Source organism: Artibeus jamaicensis, unplaced genomic scaffold (assembly GCF_021234435.1).
Source record: "Artibeus jamaicensis isolate MK-2021 breed Jamaican fruit bat unplaced genomic scaffold, CSHL_Jam_final contig_233, whole genome shotgun sequence".
Taxonomy (NCBI): domain Eukaryota; kingdom Metazoa; phylum Chordata; class Mammalia; order Chiroptera; family Phyllostomidae; genus Artibeus; species Artibeus jamaicensis.
This window is the reverse complement of record NW_026521486.1, coordinates 46,473,646-46,500,134: the sequence shown is the minus strand read 5'-3', so window position 1 is coordinate 46,500,134 and position 26,489 is coordinate 46,473,646. Positions and strand designations below refer to the sequence as shown.

General features: G+C 40.7%; 1 long non-coding RNA gene and 1 pseudogene across 2 annotated transcripts in view; one reads left to right on the top strand and one right to left on the bottom strand.

Moving 5' to 3' along the window:
- Nucleotides 1–10,093: 10,093 nt before the first annotated feature.
- LOC119049879 (uncharacterized) overlaps nucleotides 10,094–26,489 on the bottom strand; it is a 69,189-nt gene continuing 52,793 nt past the window's right edge. For both annotated transcript variants that reach the window (XR_005082632.2, XR_008391017.1), the window contains exons 2-3: nucleotides 10,975–11,058; nucleotides 10,094–10,236 (exon numbers count right to left, since the gene is read on the bottom strand). This is a non-coding gene — a long non-coding RNA (uncharacterized LOC119049879). The remainder of the gene's footprint in view (nucleotides 10,237–10,974; nucleotides 11,059–26,489) is intronic.
- Nucleotides 15,532–15,843, top strand: LOC119049878 (enhancer of rudimentary homolog; annotated as a pseudogene).

Sequence of the window (26,489 nt, the reverse complement as noted above, 5' to 3'; positions counted from 1 at the left end):
GGGGCCACTTCATCCTGATGCACTGTCTTTGTCAGGATGAGTTGAAAAGAAGGAACCACAATGAGATACCACTTTACACCGGTCAGGATGGCCATCATAAACAAAGCAACAAACAACAAATGTTATAGAGGGTGTGGGGAAAAGGGGTCCTTAGTTCACTGTTGGTGGGATTGCAGACTGGTACAACCATTATGGAAAACAGTATGGAATTTTCTCAGAAAAATAAAAATTGACCTGCATTTTGACCAAGCAATTCCACTGCTAAAAATATATCCTAAGAATCCTAAAACATCAATATCAAAGAACCTATGCACCACAATGTTCATAGCAGCACAATTTACAATAGCCAAGACCTGGAAGCAACCTAGGTGCCCATCAGTAAATGAATGGATCAAAAAATTGTGGTACATATACACAATGGAATTCTATGCAGCAGAGAGAAAGAAGGAGCTACTACCCTTTGCAACAACATGGATGGAACTAGAAAGCATTATGCTGAGTGAAATAGGCCAGGTGTTGAAAGACAAATACCATATGATCTCACCTTTAACAGGAAGCTAAACAACAAAACAAACAAGCAAGCAGAATAAAAACAAAGACACTGAAATAGAGAACAAGTTGGCAGTAACCAGAGGGGAGAGGGAAGGGAATTTAAGGGGTATTGGGGGAGGGATTTGGAGGAACAAGTATAAAAGACACAGGGATGAGGACTAGGGGGGGAGGAAATTGGAGGGAGGTGGGGAACACGGGGTGGGGGGGCTGGGATGGGAGAAATAGACAAAAAACTGTACTTGAAAAATAACTAAATAAAATTTAAAAAATAAAATAAAATAAAAAAATAAAAAGGAGGAGGATTCTGGACATCATCAATGGTCCTTCAAAAAGTGGAAAGTCCCTTTGGTGGAAACCTGCAGGTGCCTCTTTCCTGACAGTGTCTGTTTCTTCATACTTGCCTCTCAATCTTGGTATACTCCTCTCCAGGACCAGTCTTCTCCTTTCTCCTTCCATACACTCTCTAGTTCACTTCTCTCAGAACTGCACTTAGCTCCTGTGTCAAGTGAATATCACTTATCCTACCTGATCAAGGAGAAAACTCAGGGCTCATGAAGGCTCTGTCCTAATGCACTGCCATGGGGGAGAAACAATATTGAACTACGTATTAGCACAGGCCACCATAAAGCACCATAGACAGAGTGGGTTAAACAACAGACTTTTCTTTCCTTACAGTTCTGGAAGCTGGAAGTCCAAGAACAGGGTGCTAGCACAGTTGGGTATTGGTGAGACCTCTCTTCCTGGCTAACTGGCAGCTGCAATCTCACTGTGTGTTCACTCAATCTACTTATTTTGCTTGTGCAGGGAAAGGCAGACAGACAAACAGACAGAGCACTCTGGTGTCTCTTCCTAAAAGAACACTAATCTATCATTTTGGAGCTGCATCCATACGGCCTCCTTTCTTCTTAACTACCTCCTCATGGGCTCTATCTGCAAATACAGTCATGTTGGGAGTAAGGGCTTCAGCATAAGAATGGGCAGGTGGGTGGGGGGAGAGACACAACTCAGTCCCTGATAGACTATGATAAACTGTAAAGCTAATTTCAGAAACAAGTGTTCTGTGGTTTTATTTAATCCAATATAAACTTACTTTTAATTTCTATTCTTTCCTCTATCTGCAGGGACTTTCTCACTAAAATGGGATGAGGTTATGCAATACTCTCATCTCAAAAATCAGTAGTATTTTAGAAACTGAATGACTTTCAAATTCAGAGATACCCACTAAACTATGAACAGTGATTACTTCCCGGATAGACTTGGTAGAAAGAGATGTGAATGGGGAGAAGGGGTGTAATGGGATGTTTCCTATTGTAAATACTTCATGAGTTTTTTAACATAATGAGAATAAACATGTATTCCTTTGCAACTGAAAAAAAGTATAAATTTGAAAAAATAAATTGAACTAGAAAGCTGAAATTTAAGAATATTTGTTGGGAATATCAAGGCTAGAGGAAGAAAACTTGCCTGCTTTTCAGCATACTTTTTAAGCAACTCTGAATCAAATTTCTAAATTTTCCTGCGTTTCCCTTTTTAATTTTTCATCTGATTTTAAAGTGGGAAACAGATTCCTTAAATTTTTAATAAACTATTATTTGTTCATAAATAAAACATTTAAAAATTTTAGAAATAAGCTTGCTTTATTTTTTTATTGTATCTCCTCTCTCTTTGTGTATTCTTTTAAAGAAAATCATCAAATGTGTGCCTTTCTAGGGACTCTCTAAAACCTACTAACAATACTTATTTAAAACAACATTTTAGGTCCATAGCTAGTTTACATTATCCTAAATCCTGTATGCATGACATGAGAATGACTAATGAAGAAGGAATGGGTTGGTTAATACTTCACGTGGCTTGTTCATGCAGTCAGGTGGCCCTTGCTGTAAGCACAGAGGAGCTCATTTTTCCGGGCTGGGCAGCAGTCATTTTCTATATCTGTAACATGCAGACTATGAGGAGTCAGGAAAATTTGTCCTCGCTAATGTATGTGCTTGAAAAACTTTGCTCAGGAGAGCCCCACACATAGCAGGCATTCAGTACATGCTCAGTAAAGAAATGAGGTCATTTTGACATGTGACATCTTTAGGAATTAAACTTCTAAAAACAGTAACAGTTCAAAGATACTAATTCAGAAAGCCACACTTATTCTGAATTGTACTTTTTTCACCAAATTCAAGAAGAATTTGGAGGATGGAACTCTTAGATTATCAGAATAGAAGTAAAAGAATTAGGAACATCTGAATAGGCACCGAATCCAGTAACTGTTTTTTTTTTAACCCTCACCCAAGGATATTTTTTATTTACTTTTAGAGAGGAAGGGGGTGGGGAGAGAGAAACATTGATGTGGTAAAGGAACATTGACTGGTTGCCTCCCATATGCTCCCTGACCAGGGAAGGAATCTGCAGCCCGGGCACATGCCCGCCCCACCAGGAATCAAACCCGAAGCCTTTCAGTGAGTGCACCGGGTGATGCTCCCACAAACTGAACCACACAGGCCGGGGCCAATAACTGCTTTCTAAATGGAAGCAAACAGTCTTGGAGTTGTTTAAATGACTTAATATCTTTTAATATTCCACAGTTAGATATTGAATGAACAAAATCCAGCCTGTGCTTAGAAAAAAATAGATTGCTTCTACCCTGCGAACTCAGCCTACTTTCTCCCAGTATCCTTTCACACTGCACAGAAACCACTCAGGCCTAAGGAAGTGGGAATGTGGCTGACCTTTTCCCTGTAATGATACCAGTGACACTGACATTTGCCATGCTGGATAAATAAATGGCTCCTTTTCATTTGACCTGCTATCTGCCCTGGCAGTTCTACAATGTCCTATAATTATTCCAGATACTACCAATTTTAAAACAGGGCTGCCATACTTTATATTTATCATCTACTCAGTTTAAAAAGAAACAGTCAGAATGCTATTATGGTTTTGCTATCCTTTACTGAAGAGTCAAACATCAATGAACTCCAATCTAGCAAACCTGTCCTCAGCACATACACCTAGACCATACTCCATGTGATGACGCGACCCCTCACTGTGTAAGTTATCTTATTAGGAAAACCTGAGTAAAATGTCTAAATCATCCAAATGTCTGGCCACGTTACAGAAAACAACTGACGTGTTGGTCACTATTAGGTGACAGTGCCCCATAATTATGTTTAAAGTCCTTTACTCACAACCATTAAATAACTGTTGAATAAATTTGGACCCCGTTCATAGAAAATATTGTATAATACCGGCTTCCTTCATAATTGTAAGCCAACAGAAGATGATATCATCTTCCTTTTCTCTTATTTAATTATATGAATCACAATCAGGCTTTTAATTCACACCAAGTAATAAGAATCCAAATGTACCTATGGAATTATACATATCATAACTGAAATACATAAATTCATCCTCTTCCCTAAAATTCCCCTGAGAGGATTCTGGAGGTAGAAATCAACACGTCCTACTGAGGACACCTCCCAGAATGCTTTTCTCCCTTCCCGGTGCCCCTACTCCCATGATCCAACCTGCTGTCATCGCTCACCTGAATTACCCCAACTGCCCTCTAACTGCTCATCTCACCCTCCTCTGGTGCAACCTCCATTCCACCAGAGACAGCTTCCTGAACAGGAATCTGACGATGCCTCCGCCCAACCCAAAATCCTTCCGTAGGCTCATTCCCATTACTCTGATGCAGAATGCTGACTCTTGAAGACAGTCTAAAACTTACTGGGTTCCTACTGCCTTCTCCTGCCTTATGCCTCACCCTATGGTCAAACCATGGAGTGTTCTCACTTCCTGGAGCATTCACTAAAGAAAAGTTTTGTTCAGGTAGCAGCTAGTTTTTGTAACAATAGAGAGATGACAACTTATATACTATTGGGTTGGCCAAAATATTTTGTTCAGGTTTCTCTATAAGATGATTCTAGTAGTGCTTAGTTGTCTTTACCTTCCTTCAAAATAGTTTTGTTAGATTGTATTATGATAGCTGTCATATCAGCATGCATTAAAAACAACTTATCAAAATTGGTGAATTTTTGTGTAGCCATTTTAATATTAAAGATGAAAGAAAGTAAGCAACATTTTCAGCATGTTATGCTTTACTTACTCAAGAAAGGTAAAAACACAACTGAAACACAAAAAGATTTGTGTAGCATATGGAGAAGGTGCTGTGATTGATCAAACACGTCAAAAGTGGTTTGTGAAGTTTCATTTCTCTCTGAACAATGCTCCATGGTAAGGTAGACCAGTTAAAGTTGATAGTGATCAAATAGAGACATTAATTGAGAACAAAGTTATACCACAAGGGAGACAGCCAATATACTCAAAATATCCAAATCAAGCACTGAAAATCATTTGTACCAGCTTGGTTATATTAATCACTTTGATGTCTGGGTTCCACACGAGTGAAAAAACCCTTCTTTTTTTAAGCATTTTTTATTAATCATGCTATTACAGTTTTCCCAATTTTTCTCTCTTTATCCCCCCCTTCACCCTGCCCCCCATCCCTCCAGCATTCTTCCCGCCCTTAGTTCATGTCCATGGGTTGTACATATAAGTTCTTTGAGTCTTCTGTTTCCTAGACCATTTTTTATCTCTCCCCATCTATTTCATGCCTACTAATTATGCTTCTTCTTCCCCGTACCTTTCCCCTGCCATTCCTCACTCCCCCCTGCCCTCCCCCCCACTGAACTCCCTCTGTGAATGGAAGGGCAGATAAAGTACTTCCCAGGTAGGGTCAAATTAAAAGAGTTCATCATCAAAAAGCCCTTATTATATGAAATGTTAAAGGGACTTATCTAAGAAAAAGAAGATCAGGACTTCTGGCCAAGATGGAGGCATAGGTGGAAATACAGTACCTCCTCGCACAATCAAATTTAAAGACAACAAAGATGTAGGAACAAAAACACAACCAAAACAGACAGAAAATTGAACTGTACCGAAGTCCAAAAACAATGAACCATTCACCCAGACCAGTAAGAGCGGCAGAGTTGGAGGCCAGTGGATAGGGGTCTCGGAAGGAAAAGGTGGTGGTTGGCAGACATGGGCACGGGGAGAAAACAAACAAACCCAGTGAGGTGTGTAAGACAGCTGGGTGACCACAGACACACATTCACATGCGGATAAACCAGGCAGATTTAAAAATGGTCAGTGAGACAGACCCCACAACCCAGGGCCCCAGCAACAGGAAATAAAGCCTAAAAGCACCAATTGGAGAAACTTTTGGGGGTTTAGGTACCAGAAGAGGCACCCAGCCTCATGGGAGAGTTCGTTGGGGAGACTCAAGGGTCCTAGAATGTACACAAGCCCACTCACCCAGGAATCAGCACAAGAAGGGCCCAACTTGCTTGTGGGAAGTGGCAGAGGGGACTGAAATCCCAGAGAGAGAGTAGAACAAACGCCATTGCTCCCTCTCTGACCCCGCCCCCAGTCACAACCCAGCGACCTGGGTTGACCTTCCTCTCATATGTAACAAGCATGAACAGACCAAAACATTATGGCTCAAGCAGAAGAACAGCTCAAAGCCCCAGAGCCAATAATTCTAAATGACAAAGAGATAGCCAACCTATCAGATGCACAGTTCAAAACACTGGTAATCAGGATGCTCACAGAACTGGTTGATTTTAGTTGCAAATTAGATGAAAAAATGAAGGCTACACTAAGTGAAATGAAGAAAAATGCACAGGGAACTAATAATGATGGAAACAAAACTGGGACTCAAATCAAAGGAGTGGACCAGAAAGAGGAAAAAAATGACCAAACAGAAAAGGATGAAGAAACAAGAATTCAGAAAAATTAGGAGAGGCTTAGGAACCTTCGGGACATCTTTAAACATTCCAACATCTGAATTATAGAGGTACCAGAAGGGGAACAGAAACAGCCTTGAGTGGAAAATTTATTTGAACAAATAATAAAGGAGAACTTCCCCAATCTGGCAAAGAAAATAGACTTCCAGGAAGTTCAGGAAGCTCTGAGAGTCCCAAAGAAGGTGAACACAAGGAGGAACACACGAAGGCACATCATAATTACATTACCCAAGATAAAAATGAAGGAGAGAATCCTAGAAGCAGCAAGAGATAAGGGGACAGTTTCCTACAAAGAACTTCCCATTAGACTGTCAGCTAATTTCTCAAAAGAGACCTTACAGGCAAGAAGGGGCTGGAAAGAAGTATTCCCAGTCATGAAATCCAAAGACCTACAACCAAGATTGCTCTATCCAGCAAAGCTTTCATTTAGAATGGAAGGGCAGATAAAGTGCTTCTCAGATAGGGTCAAGTTCAAGGAGTTCATCATCACCAAGCCCTTATTATATGAAATGTTAAAGGGACTTATCTAAGAAAAAGAAGATAAAAACAACCACACCTAACACAAAAGCAAACTAAGAGGACAGCTAGATCAGGAGCAGAACCATAGAAATGGAGATCACATGGAGGGTTAGCAACAGAGGAGTTGGAAAAGGAGAAGGGGGGAGAAGGTACAGAGAATATGTAGCATAGATGGTGGGAAGAAAACAGGGGGAGGGCAAGAATAGTGTGGGAAATGTAGAGGCTAACTTGTGACACATGGACATGAACTAAAGGGGGGAAATGTGGGGGGAGAGGGTGTGCAGGGTGGAGGGAAACGAAGGGGGGAAATGGGACAACTGTAATGGCATAGTCAATAAAATATATTTTAAAAAAAGAAAAAGAAGATCAAAAATATGAACAATAAAATGACAACAAACTCACAACTATCAACAAATGAACCTAAAAGAAAAACAATAAAAACAAAAACTAAGCAAAAAAACAGAACAGGAACAGAATCAGAGAAATTAAAAAAAAATCTTGACTGTATTTTCTCTACATGAATGTAATGAAAGCATTGTGTTTTTAAAATAGACTGTGATGGGCAATGATAAGTAGATACCTGAAGATAGTGTGGAAGGGAAGAGATTGTGGGGAAAGTGAAATGAACCACCACCAACCAAAGGCTGGTCTTCATCCAAAGAAAGTGCTGTTATGTGTATGGTGGGACTGGAAGGGAGTCCTCTATTATGAGCTCCTTCCAGAAAACAAAAAGATTAATTCCAACAAGTACTGCTCCCAATTAGACCAACTGAAAGCAGCACTTGAAGGAAAGCATCTGGAGTTAGTCAACAGGAGACACATAATCTTCCATCAGGATGACACAAGGCCGCAGGTGTCTGATGACCAAGCAAAAATTATTACAGGTCGGCTGGAAAGCTGATTCATATGCCATATTCACCAGACATCACACCTTCAGGTTTCCATTTATTTCAGTCTTTATAATAAAACTCTCTTGCCCTGGCTGGTGTAGCTCAGTGGATTGAGCGCGGGCCTGCGAACCAGACAATGAAAGGCATGAAAGGCAACTATACACTGATGTTTCTCTCCCTCTCTCCTTCCCTTCCCCTCTAAAGATAAATAAATAAAATCTTTAAAAATAAAAAATAAAAATAAATAAAACTCTCTTAATGGGAAAAAATTCAATTCCCTGGAAGACTGCAAAAGGCACCTGAAAGAGTTCTTTGCTCAAAAAGATAAAAAGTTTTGGAAAGATGGAATTATAAAGTTGCCTGAAAGATGGCAGAAAGTAGTGGAACAAAATGGTAAATTGTGTCGTTTAATAAAGTTACTGGTGAAAATGAAAAATGTGTCTTTATTTGTACTTTAAAACTAAACTTTTTGGCCAATCCTATATTATATAGAAAAAGCCATCTTAACTAAGCTTATCAATCCTTAATCAATTATTTTGGAGAAAGGTAGCATAATGAATGTAGCAAACAGGTGTGAAATTTTAAGTAATTAGATGATTTTATAATGGCTACTTTTTTAGTTTTTAGTATTGCCAGGTATATATTCATTCTCATCTAATTCTCCCACTAGCCCCTTGAGGTAGGTAACATAGCATCTCCCTTCTACAGACAAGATAACTGAGTGCTGGGACTGAGTTTGCTCCATCCGTGTCCATTCATTCTCATTGGAGAGGCTCCAGACACAAAACTTCATCTCCCAGATTCCTTTGCAGCTAGGGTTCTGGAAGCAAATTGGGTTCTAAAAGGTGTATACACACAATGAGACATGGAGATATAGAAAACAGAGGTGAGGCAGACAAACCTTTTTATCCCTTCTTAAATATTTCTGCTTAACTTATGTGGAACCCTGACATCAAAGTAAGTGAGGGCTCCTTGGCATCACCTTCCAGGGCCCATTCTGTAGAGGCCTTGGTTTCCAGGGGCTGTGGCAGCAACAATAGTAGCAATAAGTCCTTGATCCTGGCAGAGTTCACATGCTGGCCACAAAGGTAGTAACTCCCTGGTGAGTCAGTTTTGCGAAGTTTTGTGGTCATTCCTGGATGACTTTGAAACCACCTAAAACCTGCTTCTTTGACACTTTTAATTCTTTTGTAAGTGCCTAATCCTCTGTATTAAATCTCTTCCTGTTGAAAATAAAGTGGTTTCTCTTTTCTGGTATTGAAACTGACGGCAGGCAAAACCGTACATATTCATTAGACTACAGGCTAAGACACCAACTGTTGCTCCTCACTCAGATGTTCTCCAGAATAAGAAGCTTGTGACACTTGGTTTCTCATCTTGTTTTAGCTTAATCATTTCTGTACTCATTTAGCCTTGCAGACTTCATTTATTGAATACCTAACACATTGCTAGACATTTTGTTAGAAAGTAGGAATATAAAGATAACTAAAACAGAGTTACCTGGAATCTTTATTCAAGATTTTCTATTTATTTGGATTAGTGACTTAGAAAATTCATCTTCTCTTCTGAACATACCACACAACCAAAAATTTGTTTTAAAGAGTAAATTCAAGCTAAGCATATTTCATTTTCCACTTTTCTCAGTTTTGTAATATTTACATCAATTGGCCTAAGTAAATTTTTCAATTTAATATAAAATGAATCACTTAAGGTACAAAAATCTTGGCAATAAAGGACATGTTTCAACTCAATTACACCTACACACTCTTACTAATCAACTGCTATACTAATAGCAGTTTTTCATGAAAAATGAAACTACAGTATGCAAAAGACTTTTTTCCTTCATTTAGGGCACCCCCCAATTTGAAATCCTTCTGCTTGTGAATCTAAGCCAACATCAAAACATTCCCCAAAACAAGTGAGACACAAATGAGGATGTACCATTTTATTCCATTTATACCTGAAGTACAAAAACAGAAGAAAGCAAATCTATGCATTTAGAAGTGAGATGGAGGTAACCCATGCTGGAGGCACACAGGATGCTCTGGAATGAAGATAAAGTTCTGTGTCCGGATCAGGATGCTGATTACATTAATACGTTCAGTTTGGAAATGCCACTCAGTGCTCTATACAAAAAACCCTGGTTGTAGTTTTTCACCATCCCTATAATTTACAAGGTATCTAGAGGGCCTTACGGGGTACGAAGCACTGTACGAGCCACTGTGGAGGATTCCAACAACACATAATACATGGCGCTATGAGGTGGGGGAAAGAGGGGGCACCAGGAGCCCTGGCCCTGTGTGTCGGTGCGTGAGTCCTTGCTGATACTTACTTGTCAGAGCATCCTTTTCTGGCTTGTATCTGAACCCTAAGGTTCTCGGTTCTATAACTCTCTCTTGGTTAGATAGTCATGGTTGCCATTTTTCTCTTTTGATCTAGAGCAGCTTTCATGGACACTCAGGATGTCATATTAGGTGACACTGAAAAAAGATGATTATATCATAACACATCTACATAGGTCTTTACCAAAGGCAGGACAGCATGGCTGGTAATGTGTGCAGCCGGCACCCCAATTCCTGGTTTACAGTCAATGTCCAACCACTAGTTTGCTGCATGGCCTTCGGCAAAGCCCTTCATTTTTCTGGACCTCAGTTTTGTCATTTGTGAATCAGGGGACTGGACAAGACGATCCCCCCCCCAAATCCTTTGGGGCTAAGGTTTAGTTTCTAAGTTAACTTGTTCAAAACTAAATAGCAGCAGGACCAAGACTTGGGTTTTATGACTCAAGCCCAGTTTTCTTTCTATAAAAATGAATGTAGAAGAAGCAAACTAAGTTCAGATTTTAAAATTCCTGTTGCCCAGTATGTGCTGGACGCTGGCATCAACAAAGTGAGGTAGATATGTAGATATGTTATCCTGCTTTCCAGGTGAGAACACTGCCCATCGGAAAGTCAGGGGCCTGAGCATGTGTCTGGTCCGAGCAGAGGCGGGGGGGAAGCCTGGGCCTGTGGACTGCAGGACCTTCCTCTCCCCACCGGGGCTTGTAACGTGACCCAACATCAACAAATAAGCCAAAAACAGATCTCATCCCAAAGCAAAAATAGTCTTTCTTTCTCTAGTTTCCTCTAGTTAAGAAAGAAAAACAAGAATTAGGGATTTCACTAGTAAGGACAAAATTCCACTTTACTCGTTAAGATGATAAAACTGTATATACTTACAGAAGGCCTCACAGTGGCTCCAGGGACCGGGTGTGTTTCACATTTGATATTCGTGGCCTTTTTGTCCTGCAGCTCACATTTTATCTGCAAGATATAAATTCATTTAGATGTAAAAAGTTTTATGAACCCAGAGTCAGAGATCAAGAAAGACTCTCTCTTTTTCTTCCTTTTTAAATTTTCTTCCAAAGGTAGAAAAGCGTCCAGGCAGACCACTCCACCTGACGGGATGTCCCTGTCGGGTGGCAGGCACACTGTGAGGGGTGGCCTGTTGGAAAGGAACTCCAGGATGCAAAGGGGAACTCTGGAGTGCAGACCTATGAGCAATGCTGTTAGCAAACTTACAAATGTTTTTCATGTTGTGTCAACCTGACTGATGACTGTTTTATAATAAGTCTCCAGTCGTGGCCTGGAACTTGATCTGCAGAATTCCTTAAAAGACACTGCGCCCAGCAGGCAGTAATATATCATACTCCTGGGAAGATACGAAACATCCTGGATGTTACCATAATTCTCAAGGAGTTGTTAGAGTTGACTTAAGTATTTCTAAAAATATGCCAGGATAGCCTTCCTGGGCTTGTTTCCTTTAGATACCAGACCATCAATTAATAGGCAAGAAACAGCTATCATAAGACAGCTTTGAGGAAAAAAATGTCCAACATGTAATCAGTCCCCTTCATTCTATCCCCAAATCCCACCCTAAACTGAACACTGAAGTATTGGGTTAACACTACTATAACAGGACTATTTTCTAAATCAGGCATTATGAGCATGCCTATTTGTTTTTCTTACACTTGTAAAAGTGTGATTATGTTCCCATTAAAGGCATGTCCTCATGTATTTCCCCCTCCCCCCAGCCCTGCCAGCACCGTGACCTTAATGAGTGCCAGGATATCAACTCTCAGAAACTGCTTACGTCCCATAGCACTTTCTAGTGTTCCATGTATCATTTGTGAAACGTATTTTTAGAATCTGTTATGCCAGAGGCCAGGAGTTACAGATATAGCATTAAACACACTGGACACAGTCCTGTCTCCATGGAATGGACTGCCAAAAATGGATATGGCAGGAACCCTGGGGTGCCAACTGGGAGGGTCAGAGAGGGTCCAGTGAAAACTTTCTGGAAACAGTTCCATCTCAGCTGAGACTAACAGGGTGAGTAGGAATTCACCCACTGAAGGGCTAGCGTAGGAGAAACAGAACTTTTCTGGCAAGAGAGACTGTGTGGCCTGGCTGAGCTTGCGGTGTGTCCCAGGGCCCGTTTGCCAGCGGCAGTCTTGGCTAAAATATTAAGTATGTCTATAGGAAATGCATGGAGGCACGCCATGCGGAGAGAGACTCTGCACGCCGTCACACCTCCAAGAGGGCTCCCCCGTAAACAGAAACCTAAATTCTACTTCGTACTCTTTATCTCCTATCAGCATGTGTAGTTCGCACTTTTGTTGGGGGTCCCCGTAGAGGGAGGGGTGTCTCTACGGCCTGCTCATAGACAAGCTTGCATTTAGGGAGCACTCACAGTGCAGTGGGCAGTCTGATGTGTGTTGTCAATAATAAAATCAAACGCTGAGCCAGGTTCTATCCTAAGCCTTTTACATACATTTGTGAATTTTTTTCTCTTAATTCTTACCACCTTTCTCTGAGGCAGTTATACACTATGATCCCTAGCTTACAGATGAGGAAACTAGAGCCCAGAGAGGCTGAGTAATTTATCCACGGTCGCGAAGTTAGCAGTGGAGCAGCAGCACTCACACTCAGACAGCCCAGCTCCAGCCTGAGCTCTTAGGCCCTGCTCTCTGCACCTCTCTACTCGGCAGGCGGCAGGCGCAACAGCGCATTGAGGAGCCCACCAAGCCCCTCCTCCCTGGGGAGCTGTTACTGCACTGAGGAAGGCGGAGAGAAACACCTACTCAGACAATAGGGGCTCTGCTGCAATTTTGAGTCACATAATTGCAACTTAAAAAACAAACTTCAGGAGGTAAAATGTACAACATGTACGTGTAGGAAACAGAATATGTTCTGCGTCAGCAAAATGGCTACCACTTAGTGAGTGCCACTCAAGCACCTGGCCCTTCGGTTAAATGATCCCATTGCCCTTCTCATAACAATTACACAAGGGACATAGCATTGCCTTGTCATATAAGAGGAAACCGAAGCTAAATTGTGTAACCAGGTGCAGCTGGTGAAGCAGAGGTCCTTTCCCTATTCATGGAAACTTCTTAAAGCACAGTGTTTTGTCCTCAGTCCTAAAAGTTGGCATATGCATCAGGTAACTTCCCTTTGATGTAGAGAGTTAAGAGGAAGTTTCAGCTCAGGCAGTTACCAGACTCACTTCCCAGACTCTGCAACAGGATGCTTGTGCAAACACAACAAAACAGGGTGCTCAGAGCTGTCTGACTGCTCAGACAGAGCCCTCCAGCTCCAAACTACTTCACCCGAAGCTGACAGGAGGACAGGGAAGAGCACGGGGAGGTCAAAGGGCACCATGCTGGAGTTCTAGATCCCACAGGGCCAGGGGAGAAGGCATTTGAAGAGCATTAGAAGTCAGAAGAGGAGAAAAGAGGAAAAATTAAAGGGGATGGATCAGACATAACAGCATAGTTAAAGCTTCAGTCCTTCCATCAAGATCTTCCTTCAACAACAAAGGCTTCCTAACCTTTGCTGGCCAATCCAACCTCTGCTTTGGCTGCAAAGTATCCTGGAAAAAAAAGTAAGGAGCAGGGTTTGTATCCAAGATTTTAGGAGAGGAAGGTACATTTTAGCTCTGAAGTACAAAATGCATTACTTTAAGCATAGGAAAAAAGATAAAAAGTATAACTTTGCTTTTAAACATATACTACAATTTCATAATCACACCTTTCCTCCTCCATGTGAAATGATACCAATGGTACTAATTAAATATACAGTCCTAGAACCTGAAGATGAGTTGATAGTAGCTTTTACTTTTTCTAAGGGATAAAAGAAAAAGGCAAGGTATCAGACTTTCCAATGAGTAGAGGAAAAAAAGAACATAGAGTGAAATAACAAACTCGGTATTGGGGTATCAATGCAGCAACAATTCAAATAAGAGTATAACAAAGAAAGGGATGTGTGGTTGCGTCAAAAATGTCGGTGATTTTTGTGAAAAACAAAGGGAAGTGAATCTTGTCCCTTCTGGCCAGCGAGTGCAGACAGCATGCATGGAGCCCAGAGGCCGCCTGCCTTCCCTTGGGGCTACTTGGGGGATTAGGTAAATATAAACGTCTTCAAATAACCCAAGATGTGAGAAATTGAAAGCATAGCAAGCTGGAGTAGTCATCAGATGATATATTTAGGAGAGCTTATTTTGCAAGCTAGAATTACAGAACAGCAAGATGTGGTCGATTCAAAGTATTCAAGGATGAGTTTCTACAACTGGGAGTTGCAATCTAAGACAAAGAACCAGAAGAGACCACCATTCTCTGAAGATCAGAGGATGATTTTAATAAACTGGCTTATTCACCACTGCCCTAACAGCCAGTTTCTACATCTAAACTAGTTCAAGATTTCGACAAAAGGAAGTGGTTTACCAAAGAATGACCAAGAACCCAGAAGTGTTTAATGGGAGAAAAAAATTACTACACAAAGAAAGGCTTGCTATACATTTAGGCTACACACGTTCTTCAAGTGGGAAGTGGGCCTTGAAAAACAGACTCTGCAGCAAAATCCCTGTACTCACAGAATTCTTTACAATCTTTTTTTTTAATGTTTACTCACGTTGGAAAAGAAAGGAGAGGGAGAAACATCCATCGTTTATACATGTCCCAAATGGGGATCCGACCCACATCCTAGGTGTATGCCCTGACTGGGAATTGAACCCGAGCCTTTCAGTGTACAGGCCAACATTGCAACCAACTGAGCCACACCCGCCACGGCGAATTCTTTATCGTCCCCAGGCACTGTCAAATCCGTTACTCACTGGAGCCCCACAGTTACCTACTTAGGTTGAGTAGGAATTATACTCATTTTACAGACATGGGAACTGAGCATCAGGAAGGTTAAGTATGTCGATATGTTCACACGGCTAATAAGTGCAAGACTGAGATGTGAAACCAATCTAAATTCAAAGCCCGTGCTTTTGTTTCAGTCTAAAGCAAAGAATACATCTCTTTCCACATCCTGCCAGGTTCTGCTATTTAATCTTCCTTCTGTGTATGAGCTGCCTTACCCATATGACCGTGCGCTTTGGGGTGGAAGAGCCACCATGAGCGCCCTTCGTGAGCCACTTGCCTTACCTTCACGATGCCAGGCACTGTGCCCAACACACAGAAGACGCTTATTAAGTACAAACTGAATTGCCAAGAATTGGTCACTTTATAACTGGTTCTGCTCCTCCGTGAAAAATTGCTTTTTGGCATTTTACAATTTGAGCACTATGACCATCTGTATGATATACTGTAGGAAATTAATTAAATTCATAAAATATATTTCAGTTGCATGAATTTCAAGTCATGACTTTGCTTTAATTAAAATGTTAACTTGGTTGTGGCTAAGGTCACGCGAGGTGGTGGTGTCGGCAGCAGCTACAGAAAGGAATTCATTGTGATGCCTCACACCATTTTACTGGTGTAGCTGATCAAGAGGCCGGAAGGCAGAACCCAGGCTGACTGAATCAGCGAGTGAGTGCACCGAAGGCATTTGTAAAATGAATGAAGAACATCTGAAGAGAACGAATCGCAACAGCCCCTCTCTCATGTATGATATCAGCCAGTTGTTTGATTCTAGTCATCTGGCAGACCTCAGCTGCCCTGTTCACTGAGCTGATGCCCAGACATACCAGCCCTATAGCAAAAACTGGATTATGAGAAGAAGATCTACGTGCCCCTTTGTTGGCAGGCCCAACAGGCCGGGAAATAGTTGTGCTGGAAGCATTAGGGGGTTGGAGGTGGGCGTGGAACACAGGTGTGTACCGCAGTCTGTAGTGGAAGTTTCATAGTATAGGAATCTCATTTGCATTTTGGTACACGCTAGTCAGGATTAAATGTGTTGGATGAAATGTGAGAATCTTGTTCAATCTGAAACTCCCATCACCCCCCTTTTTCCTTTTCATTTTTTTTACTTAAACATTGTTATGATGATTTTGAAGAGTTTTTCTTGTCAGCTAATATTCGTATCTGCTTTATATCATTCATTGTACTACCCCTTCTTCAGGTTGGGGTGGAGGCTGGTGCCACGGTTTAATTGTGTCCTAAATAAAGTCTTAGTACAAAATAAATAAATGTTCTTTAGTTATATTTTAAAAATTTTTTTATCTTAATTTAATTTGCTATTTTATCAGCCTTCCCCTCTCTCTCGGGGAAGAGTGAAAATGCAGTGAGAGTTAAGTAATTATGAAAATAATAGTCAATGTTTGTTAAATGTCTATTGTGTGCCAGAAACATACTGAATCACTTATAGTCATTATCTCATTTAATCTTCATAATCGCTCTCCCCAACTTACAAATGAGAAAAATTGAGGCACAGAGAAGTGAAACAACTTGCCCAAGGTCACACAGCTAGTAGGTGGCAGATTCAAATTTGCCCTCAGAAGCCACATTTTAAATGTCACTTAATACAGTTCCAAAAGCAATTATTCTGTAGTCTTTTTATTTAATGGTTATTGAGAAAAAAGCATGACTTTACATGATTTTTCCATTTTAATTTTCACAGAAGGACTTTGACTTTTGTAATATTGTTCTTCTAGGTCCAGCATTTAATAAACTTAGTAACTTATTATCACATTACTTGTGCTAAGGCCCCAGCCTCACTTTCCTCTTCTCTAAAATGAGGATTAAACTACTTTATTCAAGCAAAACACTTGTAATTGGCACCAAGTGCCCGTGGCAGGGTCCCATGGTGTAAGCTGCTGTCACTGCTGCTGTGGGTGACCTGCCTTCCCAACATGGTCAAGAACCTGAGTCCCAGACACACACTGATCACCACACGAAGGCATCGTCATGTCTCTCCTTATTCAATATGTGCTTTAAAACATACTGTTTTATCAAATACAGAAGAAATATGCCTGAGTGAGAACTCATGCCTTTTTAACCTCTAAATGCACATAGTATGGTGACTGGAACATATTTTTAGGTCATTGAATATTTGACCATAAATGAAAGAGCTTTTTATAAATGATCAAAAGCTCAAACAAGAAAGTGAACAACCAATAAACAAAATTATAAAATTTAAATTCACAACCACAACCTGGGAATAAGTGAATCCAAAGAGGAATGAAATGGAAAGCATATTTTTTTTTACTTTCCAAGAATTGTATTTCACTTAATTCACTGTACTCCACATCTACATTAAAATGCAATTAAATATTCTCTAAAAATAAGTAGTATGAAGTCACATAAAAAAGTAATGAACTCCACATTCAATTATAAGAGAAACTTACTTAGATCTCTCTCAAGAGCGAGGAAGGAAGTCCACAGTCAGGTTTATATTTCATCCTAATTTCCCACACTTTTCAAAGAGTTTTATATTATAACTCTTTCTCAACTATTTGCAAGGAAGCACTATGATTGTGAAAAGAGATACTCCGAATACCTAAGCTAAATATTTACATTCTGCATTTTTAGTTGAACAATTGACTTTGTTCTTTAGCATTTAGGTCAAAATACCTAAATGTTTTAAAACATCAAACAAGAGGATATGATTTTTCAGCAGTCTAAACTTACTGTTTTTAGTAAACGCTTCACAAAAGAGAGTTGGGCAATTAAAAAACAGTAATGCACACACACCCTGAAAAATAAGAAAAATAGAGGGGAGGATGTTAGCCGTTTATTCTTTTTAACACAAAAACACATCTCTTCCACTTCCCTGTGTTTATGTAGTTAAGACTTGCTAAGCATTTCCATCCACTTATATCACTGTAACAATAACCTCAATTACTGACTACGTAGGATTTACTTCAAAGGAGTTCCTGAGCTGTAAAGCATTGGTTTATTCATTTTCATAGTATCCTGTATATGAGTATGTCACTAGCATTTTATCTTTATCTTACAAAGTTAAAACTGGAGATACCCAGGAGATGAAATGATTTGCCCAATGTATGCCCTATGAAGCAGTCTCATAACTATGAACTTATGATACTTGGCTTAGAACTCATGCCTTCTTTTAATACAGTAGGGTGTTTTTCTACTAGATTTATTCTTCTTTACATAAATGTGAGCAGTCACCGTGGACAGTTGGGCAGGAGAGACGGACTACCTGGACAAATTTCAAGAGTTTCAGAGGTTGGGTTAACACAGCAGTATGTCTGAGACTAGGAAGAAAGAAAAGTGAGGCTGAGAGAACTGTGTGTGTATTTTTCGACATGCAGTCAGCAACATGTACATGACTGTTAACAGATAAGCAAAGGGAAGTTGTATAAGAACAGGTAACAAATAGGAGCGCTTTATAACACACTTCTTTCTCTATTGGTTTCACTTGAATCTCTCACGGCTCTAACACTGAGTTTTATGTCCACACCTTCAGGCCAACCCCTATCAGAGCCAACTCGGGCAGACGGGTTTGTGCGCAGAGGCTGCAAAGGGGTACGTCCAGTTGTGCTGAAGCAGTCACATTCATGACACTGGAATGTTACAATCTTCAGGCATGAGGCCATTCAAGGGCCCTTCCCTGCAAAGGTCACAAGAAGGCATTTGGACTGCCGTGGTCACCTCTTGCACCCTGACTCGAGCTGCCAGGACTGAGTCACTTTCTTTCCACGGAGGGTCACATTACCATTAGCAGGTTTCACCTGTTTCAATATTTGACTGATGACAAAGTGATGTAGAATTTACTTCAAAGGAGTTGAAGAACTGAGCGACAGATGCAGCTGAGCAGGTTTCCAAACCAATTGTTGGAAAGACCAAGATAAACTGTTCCTTACAAAAGGGAACATGAAGACAACCAGGCCAAAAGGGGGTGCTCTTGGGGTTAACTGGTGATGAGTGAGGGATCATCTTAAATACCTTAAATTACAATAGGATGGGTGTAGGTCAGAAATATTAAAGACCTTCTGAACACCTTAAAGCTAACAAGGGACAGGAAAGAATAGATATGTAGATCCCTAAGGTAGACACCTGGAAGCAGGATCCATCACAAGTCCTTGTAATACTGTTGACCCTTGAACAACAGGGGTTCGAACTATTGGGTCCACGTGTAAACAGATTGTTTTTCAATAAATACATGCAGTACTATCACTGTACTTTCTATTCCTTATGATTTTCTTTATAATGTTTATTTTTTCTAGCTTCCTTTATTGTAAGAATACAGTTTATAATATCTATAACATACAAAATATGTGTTAATGGACTTTTTATGGTATCAGCAAGGTTTCTGTCAACAGTAGGCTATTAGTAGTGAAGTTCTGAGAAGTCAAAAGTTGTATGCCATTCAAATTCAGCATTTCCCTGGTTGAGAAAAATATTATAGCTGGGCTTTCATTAGATGATATGTATGGACTTTTTATGGTTATTAAGCCTCATCATCGTATTATTGCTAAATGTCCACCTATATAACTTTGATGATCATAACAAATATATTAGGCAATGATGGATGCATGTCTTGCTACATTTTCTTATCGAGTGGAAGAAATGGCAGAGGAAAATGAACCAGTTTACCATAAATCACAAATACAGGTTTCTGAGATAAGGAGGGACAGCAGAATCCCTGAACCCCAGGCACGGACGAATGGCTTCATCTCCCTCTTTTCCCGAGACGCACTCACCCACAGGGGGATCCAGCAGCCTTTTCCCCAAGCCTCCTAGGAATCAGCACTGCAGAGGACATACTATCCCTTAGCCCTTGTATCTTACAGGTAACACCCTGAGGCCCAGAGAGGTTAAATAACTTGCCCAAGACCACATAGCTAAGCTAAGGCCCAGGTATGAGGCAAATTTTTATCTTCTAAAAAAAATGTTAGGTTCGTCCCTTCCTCCCAGTGGGGGTTGGGGGGGTCACACATCAAAACTAACAGGTATAGAGGTGAGAACAAGCCTTAGCACAGGCTTTAAGATTAGACGGACTTTACTCTTTACTAACTCTGTGACCTAGGGTTTCTGTGTCCTCCATATAAAAGTGAAAAATTCCTCAGAGATGTTTTATGAGGATTAAGTGAGACTTTATTTTTTTTTTTAATTAACATAGTGTCTGGACATAGTAAGAAGCTCACTAAATGGTAGCAATTACCACTACTACTGACTGAATTGGGCTAAGAATGGGGAAAGTACTTATAGTCCCTTTTTCTTCACTCTTCCATCAGGTAACTTCAGAGCGCTCACCTAGGGCCAGTTGTACCACATCAGTGGGGAGCATTATTGGTAAGTTACAAGCAGCCTGGCAAGGTCTCACTCCCTGGGTTCCATCTGCAGAACTTTCTAATCCCCTCTTTCTGTCTCTCTCTCAGGCTGACTTTCTCAGTAAACCATGGCTTTTAAATTCCTTACAGTTTTTGACTTGTCCACCAGTCCAAACTTGTGCACATTCCAGCAAGAAAAAATGCAGAACCTTGCCTTGTAAGTATTTAATAATAAGATATCAGACTAAGATGAGAATTACTAAACTAAAACACAAAAAGTGTATTGAGTGAGAGCTTTCCCCAACACACCCTTTATTCATTGTCTCCATAATTCATTTAATATGGGGCATTACATGAAAAGGAACATAGGCTCTCTATCCTCATGAGCTCTGCTGGAGGAGAGAGGATAAATACTGGTAAATGCCAAGTGACAGACATGGAAACACAAAGGCAGATGGGGCTATATAAAGACAGGCATGTCAGTGTTCAGGAGGGAGAACATCCATAAGACACAGGGCTTAGCAGAATGACTGTCAAAAGTGAAGCAAGACAGCACCTGTTTGCAAAGGCTTCCAGGAAAAGGGTTCTGAAGGGCAGTGATGGGCCGACTTCAGAGTTGACAAGACAGAGCAAAGAAAAGATAGTAGGAGATAGAAGAGTGACAAGCGCAAGAGTGAAGGAACTTGCAAACTTCTCCAGAACACTTTGGAAACCACAGATGTAAATTGTGTTGCACACTTCTCTCTCTCCTGTTCATCTGTATTGATCAGGTCAGGAATCAGCTTTCTACTTATAACTATCACAAACGGGGATGTGAATGCCCCAAGCCCAAAGCCAAACAACAACTTCACAACCCCAGGAGTAGGTCACTGCTCTCATTTAGATCACTGAAAGGCAGAAACATCTATGAGTAAAGGCAAAAGTATTTTTTTACTCTTAAAAATTGCACGAGGAACTAGAGAACTACAAAACTACCTATATATTTTTTTAAATTTTGTAAATGTTTTTTTGTTAATATGTCTTGCCATATATGACTCAAGTTTTCATGAGTAGAAAGTTTATATGTTTGCTTTTTGGATAACAATGTCTGAAACAGCAGTCCCGTGTTGTCAGTGGGTACTGTTTTATAAATACTTCCTGACTAAGCTGGTCATGCTCCTCACTCAGGTCATAAGACTCACATGCATATCCCTTTTGAGAAACCTTGATTCAATCCTCCACAAAGGCCACGTGGCTGACAATTTATAGAGTAAATAGTAATTCTCCCTTAATGAGCAATTCGATGGGACCGTCACTATCCTAGTGTTTTACTCATCACTTCCATTCCTTGATAAATAAGGAATCTCATTCCATGATAAAGCAGATAGCATTACAGATGAGAAAACAGGAGCTGGGGGGCGGGGGAGCAATGCTCCCAGGTTACATAACTAATAAGTCACTGACAGGACACAATAGGCCAGCTCTATCCAACTCCACACTATGGTCGTGGAGGACTTACTCAATATCAGGCAGATTACACAAAGACCCTCTTAACCCTATACCTAAACTTAAAGAAATACTATCTTGATAGACCTTTAAGTAGTTTTGCAAATAGAAAATTAAATTAAATGCTCAATAAATCCCAACAGTCACCACAAAAGATTGTAATCACATTCTTAAGCCAACCAAGAGCTCTTTTCCCAAGAAGCAGTCAGGAAAGGAGGTCAGATTTCTTCAGGCTCCCCAAAGACCTCCATCCGTGCGCCAGGAGCTCAGCTGTTGAGGTCTCTAATACCAGCCAGGGTGAAAATACTTGCAGTCTGAGGTCTCATTTCATTGCCATGGACAGGAAAAATAAATCTGACTAGGAAGATCATTTCATAGGAAACAATCCACGATGGCTTGTGGACACTTGCCACTCAGAAAGATGGCTCTTGCACAGCCACCACCCTGCCCACCCTCAGACCCAGGCTCCGCTTGCAATGAGAAGTGCCTGTGGGTGGAGAGGAGCCGCCAACTTCAACACCAGCCTGGACTCCTGCAGCACACTGGCTCCATGTTCCTGGGGAGGGTGCCCTGGCTCGGGTGCAGGAATAACATCAGCCTCTACAGAGAGGCAGTGGGGAAAGGCCAGGGTGTTCAAATTGTTGGTTTTGGATCAATGAGCAAGCTGGGGCTCAGGAAACATGAGGCCAGGCAAGGGCTGAAAGAGGCCCTTGTTGAAACAGAGCTGCCTCCCTTCTGTCCCACATGACTTCAAGCATGATGCCCAAGCTCCTGCACCCCACTAATTGTCTTATCTGAGCACCAGGAAGACACCTTGAGAATCCACTGTGACAACGACACCCAGGAGATAACTCTCAGCTCAGTCGGATACTCCAAGGAACTAGTTAAATATGGAAGTATAAGTGAGGCATGGAGTGAGGTACGAAATGCTATAGAAATGTGACTTTATTACTTGAGAGGGATAAGAGACTGGCCAGGAGATTATTTTCCATATGAATGACAGACAAAACTATAATGATGTTCATCACAATAGAAAGAAAGAAATTAGCCCCGGCTGGTGTGGCTCAGTGGATTGAGCACTGGCCTACGAACCAAAGAAAGAAATTAAAAATCTAAAAGCAAGGAGAAAATAAAACACCTCGCCCTTCTTAAAGAAGACACAGCTATGGAATTCAAATAAATTATATTTTTTCAATCCAGAAAATGTTCATCAGACCACAAATTTATTTGGGGTCCAAATCATTCTTCGGCCCCTCTTTCCACATACCCTTCTTCTATTACTGGATTATTAATTTTTTTAAAGGTTAATAACTCCCAGCTCGAATCCAGAAGAAGGAGGAGGAGAAAAAGGATGAGGAGAAGAAGGAGAAAGGGAAAAAGGAGAAGAAAAAAAGAACAATTTTTTAAAAGGCAAAAGACCCGAAATGTCTTTATCTGTGAATTCTGATTTCAGAATCGTCTTTTGAGTGCATTCTCTCTAAAGTGCCTTTATGAACACATGCTCAGTTGCACCTTAATGACCCCTTTGGTTATGGAACATGCTGATTTTCATGACCCACAAGCCTCCCCTGTCCACTCCACTGGCATTGCTTTGGTTGAATCCCTCATTACTTTTTGCTTCCCTGAAAGAGCTGGCAGCTACCGCTCTCCCTGCCTCTGGGCTCACCCTCTCCAAGCCACCCTCCACTCTGCTACCCATGTAGCCTCCTAAATTTTACATCTCTTCATGATCTCCTTAAAATTTTTCAGTGGCTATCCATTACTTAGAGGTTCTTAAAAGTTTTTGAACATTTGATCAGATCTTTGGTCACTTTTTTCCACTGCTTGAAAGTGAATCCCCCATGAATAACAAATCCCTGATCTAGAGCAGAGGTCCCCAAAAGGGGCGTGCGTGCACCTCAGGTACATCATGCTGTCCACGGTGGGACAGGAAAAGCAATATGAGCACTTCGGTTTTATACAGGGTGGGCAATAAGTTGGGTTTACAGCTGTGAGTATACAAAACAGAGAGTTTGTTCTTGTATTATTTATGAATTATTGTATTATTTTCCATACGAACTGTAAATGTACTTTTGCCCAGCTTCATATATTCTTAATCATTTTAGCTTTGTTAAAAATGAATACAATTTGAAAGCAATTTAAATGGACTGATATTGAATGCATGGAGTGACACGCTGGCGCCCTCACCCAGTCTGTCCTTCACCTAACACCTCTAAGATTCTCTAAAGGGGGACGGGGAGTCCCACGAACGGGGGGCCAGGGCGGCACCCTCGGCTGTTCTTCATCTTCAGTATATTGGAATGAACTGCATTCCACATGCCAAAGAGGGCCACTGGTCATTAAAGCTATACAAATCAAGGCTTTCATACAGTAAATCTTTACAATTATTTTAGGTTAGATGAAAAAGTTTCCACCAAAACCAGTTTGCTAGTTATTTTACATCAAAATACTTAAAAGAATTGTCTCATTAAAAGAAGATTTTCACATTTTTACTCATGAAAAACAAGATTCCCAAGTTGTCTGACCTCTCCCATGACAGCTAGTGGCTGTCAGGATTATTCAGATATTTTCAGAAAAAGAAATTAATATGTCTCTTCAAGATAAAGATGACATTTCAATGGTGAGTGAAAGAATAACTGCTTTTCTAAATTAATCTGCTATTTTGAAAATGGGTGTGTGGTAGGCAGCCTCCAAGATTGCCCCCACCCCCTCCCTGTTCCATCCCCTCTTCCTGATACCCAGGCCCTCATGCAATCCCCTCACTGAGTGTGGTCTAGAGCTGGGATTCTCTTCCTGACAAACACAATGCAGCAAAAGTGACTTCCGGGACTATGTTCAAAATGACGGTGACTTCCATTTTATTCACCCTCTCTCACTCTGTCTTTATGGAGAAGCCCACTGACAAGAAATTCCTGTCTCTGGCCAACAGCCAGGAGGACCTGAGACCTGTCAACAGGAATGCGAATGCCCTTGGAAGCAGCTTCTCCCCAAGTCCACCCTGTGCTGACTAGAGGGCTGTTCCACACCTCATCTGCAGCCCTGAGACAAAAGAATACAGCTAAGACACTCCTAGGTTCCTGACTCACAGAAACTATGAGATAACAAATGCCTGTTGTCTTAGGCCACTAATTTGGGGGATAATTTGTCACAAAGCAAGAAATAAGTCATACAATGGAGGAAATGTTGCCCCATCATTAATGAGTTGATGGTTAAAATAATATGAATGTGAATTATTACAAAAAATAAATCCCCCATTTGAACATTAAAGAAGTATTTAGAAACAGATTTTCCTAGGCTATTTTTACATATTCCACAGAAAGACTATCCATGGGTATAAACCAACTGCTAACAATACAAAAATGCAACACCTTCCAAACAGCTTACAGGAATGATTAACATCAGGGAAGATGGAACGTTATTAACTAAATTTCAAGAAAAACCTAAGCATAGTGCTTGCGATTGAAAAAAAATACCATAATGATTTGATTAATACTGCCAACAAACTCAACCTTTTTGTGAAATATCTTCTTTTCATTAAAATAGAAACCAAAATAAACTGAACTTATAACCAACCCTTTAAATTACCCTATCAAAAAGTATTAAACCAAAGTTTTCAAAACTATATAACATTTTCAAACACATTGCTCATTCTAATATTTAATAATAATTTTGTGGGACCATCTATTATATAGACAACCTTTAAATATTGTCCACATAGCCTCTGTGTATTTTGTAAAAGATATAATAGACTAGTATTATAGCATATGTATATAAATAAACGTGTATAAATTATTAAATAACTACATATTTGAGGGGTCATGTCTAAGTTCCTTTTACTGTTAGGTGTATACCAGTAAAAATGTTTACATAGCCCTCACCTCAAAGACAAGTCCAAATGCTCTTCCTCAGCTTGCTCAGCTTCCACCTATCTTTCTAGTCCTGCACTTAGGAACCAGTTGCAGGACACTCCTGAGCGCACTTAGAAGCAGACCCTCCCAGAGGCCTTTCTTCCAGCACCACCCCTGCCCTTCCACATCCCTCACCCCATCCCCAAAGCATCCACTGAAGAATTCCTACTCACATGTCAATGCTTGGCTTCCTTGTCAACTATTTCATGACCTTTCCCACTTCCCCCACTCCTCCTCTCAGTGCTCTCACAGTATTTGGTTTTTGTCCATCTTTACCAAACTGAGGGCTTTCTACGAAACTTACTCAGTATCATAAAGTCAGTAAACACCTGTTGAATGGCTAAAAGTAAAACAAGTTGAGAAGAAAATTTCCCTTCATTTCATCCTGCCCTGATATCTGTATACCACACCACCAAGATTTAATTCAATAAATCCTTTTCAAAAAAAATTAAAAATTGATTTAACTATCAGATTCAGCATTTCTGAGCAGATTTTTTTCTTACAGTATTGTATAAGCAGCATCGTTCAGAGATGAGGAGACTGCCTTAAGTTAAATGCATCTCTGTTCCTTGGACACATTAAATATCCTCATTTCATCTCAGTTTCCTTATCCAGTAGATGGAGAAGACAGTAACTGATGCCTATAGGTGTTGGGAACCACCTTGCCTGGTTTCAGAAGCTGTAACCGCTCCCCCCCCCCTATGGCTAAGGCTGAGTGAATGACCTTTGGACCATAAGCCACTAAGGAGACAAAGCTTATCTCCCTGGCATTCTTAGGCCAGAGTGCCACCTCTGCCTCTTTTTCTTCACCCTGCGTGGCCCCCAATGCATGATCCATTAGCCAA